Source organism: Hipposideros armiger, unplaced genomic scaffold (assembly GCF_001890085.2).
Source record: "Hipposideros armiger isolate ML-2016 unplaced genomic scaffold, ASM189008v1 scaffold_416, whole genome shotgun sequence".
Lineage (NCBI taxonomy): Eukaryota > Metazoa > Chordata > Mammalia > Chiroptera > Hipposideridae > Hipposideros > Hipposideros armiger.
The window spans coordinates 1,423,887-1,434,019 of record NW_017731766.1 but is presented as its reverse complement, the minus strand read 5'-3'; the positions used below and the strand labels follow the sequence as shown (position 1 = coordinate 1,434,019).

Sequence of the window (10,133 nt, the reverse complement as noted above, 5' to 3'; positions counted from 1 at the left end):
AACAATGAAAAAATTCTTCTGCCCTCATTAGACCCCAGGTCCACTGCCATTTCGCACCCTCAGTTTTTTTTCTCCAGAAACAAATACTATTACCAGATTATTTGTATATGCCTCCAGAAATATTCTATTTATTTTTAGCATGCATGTGCATGGATATGGATATATTTGAGTGTCTGTGTATGTGTGTGGAATGTGTATATTTCCTGTTTATTTTTACAAATGGTATTTTATAAACACTATAGGTAAGATTACATTTTACACTCAACAGCATATCATGGACATAGTTCTATGTCACAAGGTATACAGTTACTGCTTTCCTTTGCTAGCTGTATGGTAATTCATTTTGTGGACTATCCTATTTTACTGACCAGTTTCCCAGTTGATTGGCATTTAGGCTATTTTCAATTTTTTTTTCAATTTTTTACTACTATGAACAACGTTGCAATAAATACTTTTGTGTATATGTCTGTGCCCACATCTTCAGGATAGCTTCCTAAAAATGGAAGCACTAAAACAAAAAATATTTGGTATTCTAGGTTTAACCTGATTGTGTTCAATTTTACTAAATAGGGGGTTTAAAATATAGTAAAATGTAAAGTAGCATTAAAACAAATAGGTTAGATCTATGTCTACTAAGTTATCATTTAGAAGGATTGTTGATATTTAAGTTTAAAAAAGTAAGTCATAGAGTAATATGTAATCCATTCTTAAAAGCTATTAACTTAGTCACCTCAGGGAGTAAAATGGAGTGAGCAAGAGAGTAACTTTTTTTACACAACTCTGTATTATTTCACATGTTACAATGAGCAAATATCCTATTTATTATTAAGAAAATGTGATCGAATATAAATTACATTTCAGTAGAATTATAAAGGGGACTATTACATTTTCATGATTTTACGAGAAAAAAAATCAATGGCCAAAAGAGAAAAGACTGCTGTCCTTAGTCATTTTTAATCTTGATATACGTTTAATATAATTTTATTTAATTAAAAAAGTCGATATATCCTGCTATGTGATCACCAGCGCTAGAACACTTAAAACTTACTTTGACCCCTTCCTCTGCTAGGGACACCCCTGTGCACTCTCCCAGTTCAAAAACATGTTTTCAAGTTGTTTGTTGATTTTTGTTTCTGTATTTTTTTTAAGTGAGAAGAATTTTCTCTTTCTCAGTAGCAAAAAATAATTCACACACAACAGCAAGATGTAAAAAATTTAAAAAAAGTCACCCATATCATAATCCTGCCCTCTCTATATCCATGTTTAATATGTTCCTATGGGACTTTCCAGAATTCTCCGTGTGTGTGTGTGTGTGTGTGTGTGTGTGTGTGTACACAAATCAGATCACCTCATGCTTTTATCACTAACCATCAAGCATGGACTTCATGACATTTCAATAAATCTGGATCTTTTCATTTTTGTTTTATTTTTCACACCTGTTTAATGCTGCAGTGCATTCTGTAATAGAAGGTACCATGATGTTTTTAACCAATCCACTTATGACATCCTATTTATGTAAACAGGTGAGACATACATAAAGTATCACGAGGCCCAAGTATGGAGTGAAAAGGAACTCCCTCTCACTTCAATGGCCCCCGCCAGTCAATTCCCCCTCCCAGAGACAACTACTATTACCAGTTTCTTGTATATCCTTTCAGAGATATTCTATGCATGTAAAAACATATGTATATGTTCTTTTTTAATAGAAATAACGTACTATAAACGCTGTTCTGCATCTTGCTTTTTTCACTGAATAATGCATCTTGGAGATCTTTCCACTTCAACATAAATAGAACAACTTCATTCTTTTTAACGGCTACATAGTATTCCATTGTGGGGGTTTTTTCAAATAGACCTTTCTCGAAGGGTATTTATGTTGTTTCAAATCTTTTGTTATCACAAACAATACTGTAGCAATATTTTTGTACATATATTATTTTCCATGTTATCTGTAAGATAAAATCTTGGAAGTGGACTATTCTGAGTTAATTTTTTTAAAATAAATATGGCCCCATCATCCTCCATAGAGAGTGTGCCAATTACATTCCCATAACTAATATTGAGAGTGCCCACACATTCACCAGGAGTGTGAGATCAAACTTTTGAATCTTTGCCAACTTGATAGGTGAAATTTTTATGAATGAAGCTAAGCAGGTTTTGTACGTTTAAGATAATCCATCCCGTCTTTTTTTAAATGTCAATACTTTTTATTCGTTGAGGTTTTTAAAAAGACTTTTATTGAAATATAGCTAACATACAACATTACATTAGTTTCCTGGGTACACCATAGTTATTCAACATTTATATACCTGAAGAAGCGATCACCATAATAAGTCCACCAACCATCGGACACTGTACCATGCAACCACAATATTATTGACTATATTCCCCATGCTGTGCATTACATCCCCATGACTTGTTTGTTTTATACCTGGAAATTTGAACCTCTTATTTCCCTTCACCTTTCCCCCTCCTTTTTTTAATTTTTCAGTTACAGTTGACAGTCAATATTATGTTATAGTAGTTTCAGGTGTACAGCATAGTGGTTCGATATTTGTATAATTTATGCAGTGACCCCCGACTAGTCTAGTACCCACCTGACACGACATAGCTATTACCATCCCATCCCTTCTCGAGGTACATTTGTTTTGAATTATTAGCTGTGACAAATATTCTTACACATTTTCAGTGTCTTTTGTGTACCTGCCCTTTAGGTTCTCCTTAGGATAAAGTCCACTTTGAATAGTTAGATCAAAAGGTAGACTCATGTGAAAGGCCTCAGACATAGAATGTGCAAATTACCCTCTGGGAAGGGTGTACAATTCACACTCCTGACAAGCGTGTTTCAGCATAGCTGAAGAAACCGCTTTTTAAACGCATCACTCCTCATTGCACAGGGCCCAGGAAGCTTCAGGCCTCTGGGTAACAAGTCAGCTTCCCCTCAGAGGTGATAAGATGACTCGAAAGCTTCAAATCCTTCCAACTAATTTGGTGTCAGCTTCCCAGAGTTCAGGGCCGGCAAGCTGCCCTCTTGGAATGCAACACCCCGTCCATCAGAGGAGCCAGAACAGGCAGCGGCCTTGGAATGTGTGTATTTCACCCTGGATCTGAGAACAAAAAGCAGTCACCCATGGTGTGTAAACGGATTTGATCTTTCACGGGGCTGCCGGGACCACCACAGTCCACATCAGTGGTTCAAGGCATCGAGGCTGACTTCCCGATTTAAAACCATAACAAAATAAAGGAAAACACTGCCCACCCCCCACCACACACACACACACACACACACACACACACAATGGAGTTTGAGGCATTCAGAGAATGAGTTCATAAGGAAGGAGTCCTCCGGGCATCCAAGCTTGCCCCACCCCACCGCGGGGGCCTCTGTGTATCCAGCGAACGCAGTGGACAGCCTATATTTAGACAAGGGCATGGCACATGCACCACACGTTTGTTGCAAAGTTCAAATTGGCTCTGGAAGATGCCAGCTTCATAAATTAAAAACTGAGCTGAGCATCAACTCAAGAAGCAAAGAGATGGCCCATTGAGCGGGTTCTAAAGGAGAAGGAGGCTTTTTGAGAGGCAGTCCGTGGGCGCTGGTCAGTCAGGGGCATAATCGAATCCTGGCCTTGAATGGCTGGTCTGGAAAGAAAGGCAGAGTTATTTTCAGACTGTACTAAATCTAGAGGTGTTGGAAGCAGCATCTAGGACAAGGCAGGGATGGGGTGAACACCGACCCACTGCCATAGGGTCCAGAGATCAAGTTGATCCTAAGCTAGGGGCCTGGGATCAGCCAGGGATTTTCAGAGTCTGAGCAAGGAAGCCTTTCCCACCACTTGTCTCTGTCAACGCCATCCCGCCCTCTCATGCAGTAAAGAGGGCTGGCATGTTCCCTTCTCTGCGACATCCTTGTTAGCCCTTCCAGACTCCTGTTTGAGTGGCAGCTTAGAGTCTTGGAAAGAACAGGGACATAGAAATCAGACGAATCCAAGTCTGAAGTCCTGGCTCATCTCTCTAAGCCTCAGTTAATTCGTCTGTAAAACGGGACCAAACCATCTGCCCATGAGACTGTAGTGAGAAATAAATAAGAAAACGGATGAAAAGGACTCAGCCAGGTGCCAAACACTAGTAAATATTTCTTAAACATCAGCTGTTAAATGTATGTGAAGCCTCTAATATATTATGACATTGGAGGTGATATTTAATAAGTATCTGTTAATATTGTCATGATTATGACTAGCTTTAAGAGTGGGCTATGTCTTTTGGGGAAACAAAATGGGACTGATTTCTTCACATTAAAAGGTTGGGTATCCCTCTTGTTAAGAAAGATGAAAATAATAAAAAGCTAAGTAAATAGAGTGCTGGGTGTGAATGGCCACGTGCTTGGAAAATATCAGAAGACTTTATCTTTCTACTTGTGTTTTCTCTTTCTTAAAATTGTTTTGATATTTAATGATGAGATAGCTCAGTCATTCCAAAAATAATAATAATTTAAGGGAGACACCCAAGATTCCTCCACCCAGATTTCACAAATGTTGACATGTCGCTGAATTTGCTACATCTCTTTTTTCTTCTAAGAAATAAAATGTTACAAAAACATCTGAAAGCCCTCCCCACTCCTCTTCCCATTCATCTTTGTCCTTCTCAGAGGCAACCACCAGGATGCATGAGATTGAATGGACTCTCTTCTCTACACCTTCTTAAACGTGTACTCTCAGAAGCAAAGAGAGGAGTGGTCAAGCCTTAGGCTCTGGGTTACGTCAGTCCTGAGTTCAAATTCTGCGCCACCCTCCTTTATTAGCTATGTGGTCTTTGGCAAATTGCTCAACCTCTCTGTTCCTCCTTTCCTCTCTCTCTAAAATGGGACAAAGGACACCTACTTCACTGAGTCACTGTGAGGATGACATAAGATTACTCCTGTAAAGCAAGGGTTCTCAACCAAGTGTGATTTCCCTCCCGCTCCCCAGGGGACACTTGGCAATGACAGGAGACATTTTTGATTGAAGCAACTGGGGAGTGCTACTGGCACTTAGTGGATAGAGGCCAGGGATACAGCTCAACATCCTATAGTGCACAGGACAGTCCCCACAACAAAGAGTTATCTGATCCAAGATGCCAATAGTGCCAAAGTAGAGAAACCCTGCTGTAAGGCATGCTGTCATTATAAGGGCTCAAAAAAATTATTCGATAGACATAATGAATGACACAATATATATTTTTTTAATTTATAAGGCAGTATGCTAGACACTTTTACATATATTATCTCACTGGCATCCAGTGAGTTGCCCCTTCCTGGTTAAAAGAAAAAAAGAAAAGAAAAAGATAGATGGTAAGCACTGTTGCTTCTGTTATGTCTGAAAATATCTATGCTATTCATTAAATCAGTGATAAACTTATTAAAAATGTAATATCAGGCTCATTGATTAATTGGACATTGTTACTTGCTCTCAGTGAAAAACAAATTATGTCAGCATTTTCAGCCACAAAATTGGCTCATTTAAACCACAAATATCCCTTCAACCGAAGCAGGCCCAGGGACTGGCATGTCAAAAAATAAGTTAAGCATCAAAAATAAATGAACATTTTTGGCCCCTGTTTGCAAGGACTGGCTCCCAAGTGGCTCAAGAAACCACAGAAGCCGGGTAACAAATGGGGACGTGGAGAGGGGCCAGGGCTCTGCTTCTCTGACTCACTCTAGGCTCAGGCGGACTCAGGATATTCTACCCATGGCCGTCCCAGGGGTCGGAGCCACCTCAGGGGTGGCCAGAGAGCACCCAGTGTACGTGGCCTTATCCAGTGGGCCTCCCAGGGTGCTCCCCAGCCCAGCAGCATCAATATCACCCAGGAGTTTGGGAGAGATGACAAGTCTTGGGCAGCACCCAGACCTACTGAATCAGAAATTGAGGGTGCAGTCCAGGTGATCTAGGGGGGTCTCCCAAGCTCTACAGGTGATTCCGATACTAACTCAAATGTAAGAACCACTAACCTAATACGGCCGGATCCCACTTTCTGTGGGTCCATCTCCTGTTGCCCTTGGCCCTCCCGCTGTAGTCACACAGCTCACCAATGCCAGTTCAGGAGGGCAGGGGCCACCAGGTACCAGCTCTCTCCTTGGGCTGGGTGCTTGGTCCATACCCTTTAACTCTGACAACAAAAATAGGAGAGGGATACCGTTATCCCTTTTCCCAGATGAGAACATCGCAGTCGAGAGAGCTTAGACAGCTTGCTTAGGGTCACACCTACAAAAAAGGGCTGTTGTCAGGGTCTGAATCTGGGTCAGCCTGATGCCAGTCCTGTCCTTGTAAGGATGACATCACACTGTCCACTGATGACAGAGACAGAACACAGACAGATCAGCCCTACTGGGGCCAGATTGTGAGGCCCGCCAAGTTTGTCTTTAGTGCCCTTCAGTCACCTCTCCTGCCCACAGGTAATCCCCAGGGTCCTTAGCCCCCCAGTGTCCTGATACTGTCCCCCTAGAAGCCAAGGCTCCCCACGCTGCAGCCCTCTCCTAGACTTTGCCTGATCTCCTGGGGACTTCAAATCACTGCTCTCCCTCTTACTGGCTGTGTGACTTTGAAATTGACTCCACCTCTCTGTGCTACTGTTTCTCATCTGTAAATCAGTTATAATAATACTTTTATATCAGGGTTGTTAAGAGGACGAACTGGGAAAATATCTAGCCCAGTTCCTGGTGCATCATAGAAACTAGTTAATTCTTGGTTTTTTCCCATCCTCCTCCACACACTGATTGTCAAAACTACTCAATCTAGGATTGGTTATATTAAAGCCTCATCTACTGGCCATAATATTAGCTAATATGATCAGCTAATACTCACCAAGGTGTTAATTCATAATAATGGTTTTCTGTGTTTGCCTCCAAAATACCACTGGCATTTCAACCAGGGGCCCTTAGTCCTCAAAAGTGTGTAGATCGGGGTGATTAATGGTGGGGATATTAGGAAATATGGATGGCCAATGGGAGACTTTCTCCATCCTTCATATCACTCCAATATAAGTCCAGTGGGCAGGAATCCCAGAGAAATGGGAAGTGAGATAAAAAAGAGAAATATGCCTTCAGGGTTGCACCTGGCTTATAGAGGAAAAAAACAATGAACTACAGGCATTTGAATATCAGGATAGTTGGGCTAATGGGTCGTTTGCCAACATTTAATACAATTGTTTGGGATCTGCGTACTTGAATGTAATAAAGCTTCATTAAAAAGTAGTTATAACAACTAATAAGACCCTAATTAAATTAGCTTTCACTGGGCAAGCTGCTTGCGAGGTCCTAATTAGGTTATTTGCTGCCATGGGCCTAGCCTGAAAACAAAAGAAGATTCTGTTGTGTCTTCAGTGATGCCTAGAAAGCCAGATCTCTGGCTTCATGCAGGAAATGCTAAGAGGCTCTACATGTGGGGGCAGCCCATCCGCAACTGTCTTAGCTCCTCTAAAATCATGGTGTAATGGCCAGAATGAAGTAAGTCCTACTGCATTTAGGAGCCAGAAAATTTTTAAAGATGGAAAGGGCATTTAAAGATGAACATGCCAAGAATTTCACTTTATAGAAGAAGAAACAGGCCATGAGGAAGTGACTTATCCAAGGCCCCCCAGCAAGGAGCACTGTCCCCGCCCCCAGTCTCCCCATCATGGTCTGGAATAAACACAGAGCTCGAGCTGCTAGTATGGATTTTCGTTTGGGAAGGGAGAAGGGAGCAAAAACTGCTGGCTTCCCAGAGGCGCTTATCTTTGAAGCCTCCCGCGCACGTGTGTGTGTGTGTGTGTGTGTGTGTGTGTGTGTGTGTGTGTGTGTGTGTGTGTGTGAAGAGTGGTTCCATCCCAGGTAAATGGCTGGCTGACCTGTTTACAGTGTGGGTGGAGCTCTCTCCAAAACTGTCTTTGCATTGCTGCCACAGTGATTTTCCTAAATCACAGATGTGGCCATGCCAGGATCCTGCCGAGCTTCCCACGGGCTCACTTCTGAATCCCTGTACACAGCAGAAAAGTCTCTACACCATTGGGCTTCAACCTACCTTATCCCTCAAGACTGAGCTTCGTGCTCAATAAACCGGAATCCCAGCTCTGCCCCTCACTAGCTATGCAGCCTTGGGCAAATTACTTAATCTTTCTCAACTTCCACTTTCTGCCTATAAAATGGGAGGTGAAATTGTGCTTATCTCATCAGGCCAGTAGGAGAATTAAATGGCAATAAAGCAGAGAAGCCGCAGGTGACCCACATGGGAGCAGTCTCCCTTCCCTGGACACACCTGGCTCATTCCTGTCCTAAGCCCTTGCAATCGCTGTTCACTCTGCCTGCAAAATCCCTCGCCCTCTTCTCTGCATCATGAATTCTCCCGATTCCATATCCGGCCAGCTCAAGTGTCATCTCCCCTTTGCAGGCTTCCCCTGGCCATGGTGGTCCCGCTCCTGGGCTTCCTCGACCCTCCCTCTGTCCCCACCAGAAGGTTGTCATGCTGGGCTGGAATGGGTTTTTGATGTCCAGCTTTCCCAGGAGACTGGGTCTCACCTAGCACAGGCCTGGCACACAGTGAGAACTCAGTAGGTGAATAAAATCTTATCACAGGAACTATGAGGAGGAACTGACAGGAGGGAACAAGATTGGTTCCTGTGTCACTTCTGCTCATGTCCCCAAAGCTGAAATATAAATAAACTTTGTACACACACACACACACACACACACACACACACACACACACACCCCAAGATAGTAGAGTAATTACCTATGGTTCCTTTTATTTTCTTCTCACACTTCTCTGTAGTGAACAGGTATTGTTCTTATAGTAAGAAACAAAACAATGAAGACAGCTCCTTAAACCGAGTGAGCTGAAAATATAAAGGAGATACATGAAGTGTGAATTTTCCAAACACACCCCTGAAAAAGCTCAGAGTTGCCTGAATCTCTATATGGGGCACTTCTGATCTAAGGCATCACAGTCTCTGAGTTTCTTCTTGGTGACATCTGTGACAAGTGCTAGTTTGGAGCTGCGAGGTGCAGACCACAAGGAGGGTCACTTCCCCAGTATCTTTAAGGTGACCTTTGGGGATCTGTGAGTTTTTACAGACAGGAGAGAACAAGTACTGTGCTGTCCAATACTGCAGCCACTGGCCACATGAGGTAAATCAAATTTATATCCATTAAAATTACATAAAATTTAAAATTCAGTTCCTTCATCATAGTAGTTAACATTTCAAGTGTTCAGTGGCCGCACAGGGCTAGCTGGCGACTCCTCGTGTATTGGACAGTAGAGTTGGAACATTTTCATCATCGTGGAAAGTTCTACTGGACAGTGCTGAGTTAGTGTTTCTCAGATCGCTCCAAACATGGTTGATGATGTCTCGAGAGGTCAAACGCATCCATTTGCCCCATGAATATGTTCTCTCTTCTTTAAAAAAATATATTTGTGTCAATGTAAAAAGATGCAGCCGCTTTGGAAAACAGTTTGGCAGTTCCTCAAAAAGTTAAACATAGAGTTGCCTTATGACCCAGCAGTTCCAATCCGAGTAGACACCCAACAGAATTGAAAACATATGCTCACTCGAAAACTCATACCCAAGGCATAATTAACAATTAATTTTTAAAGCTCTTTATTAGAATAAAAGCGTAAGTGGAGACAATCTCTGTGGGAGGCAAAGAGAACTGTAATAAAGAGCAAGTTTTAAAGAAATAAACTACCTGAGTATAATCAGATACTTTGTTAATTGAGCTCTTATAGTCTCCCAAGGAAAACAAACTTACTCTTTTTTTTTTTTATTCTTACTCTTAAACTTTTGCCTAACCCTGAACTCCCGAGGGCTGAAAATGCCCCCACAGAGGGCTATTTCCTCTGGCTTCCGGGCTAAAGAGCCCCGGAGCCAAAGGTCCCTCACTCCCCACTTCCACCTGATTACAAGTTGTTAGTTTGATGACTTCCTCTGGCGTCACCTTGTCATCACCTCCCACTAACCAGGTCTATCTAGGTGATGCCTGGAGATTCTTTTATGCTTCCTGTAGCCCGTGCCTCTGCAGAGATGATTGAGGACACTGCATGTGACCTACTTAGGGGAATTTTGTTCCCAGGGTTGTGGAAAAGAAGAGATTGGCTTTTCATTGGATCTTTCCCCAATTTTTTTTT

At 42.1% G+C, this 10,133-nt stretch overlaps 1 protein-coding gene across 1 annotated transcript in view; it reads left to right on the top strand.

Moving 5' to 3' along the window:
* Positions 1-10,133, top strand: part of ADRA1B (adrenoceptor alpha 1B) — a 43,552-nt gene that overhangs the window by 12,732 nt on the left and 20,687 nt on the right. The window lies entirely within an intron of this gene.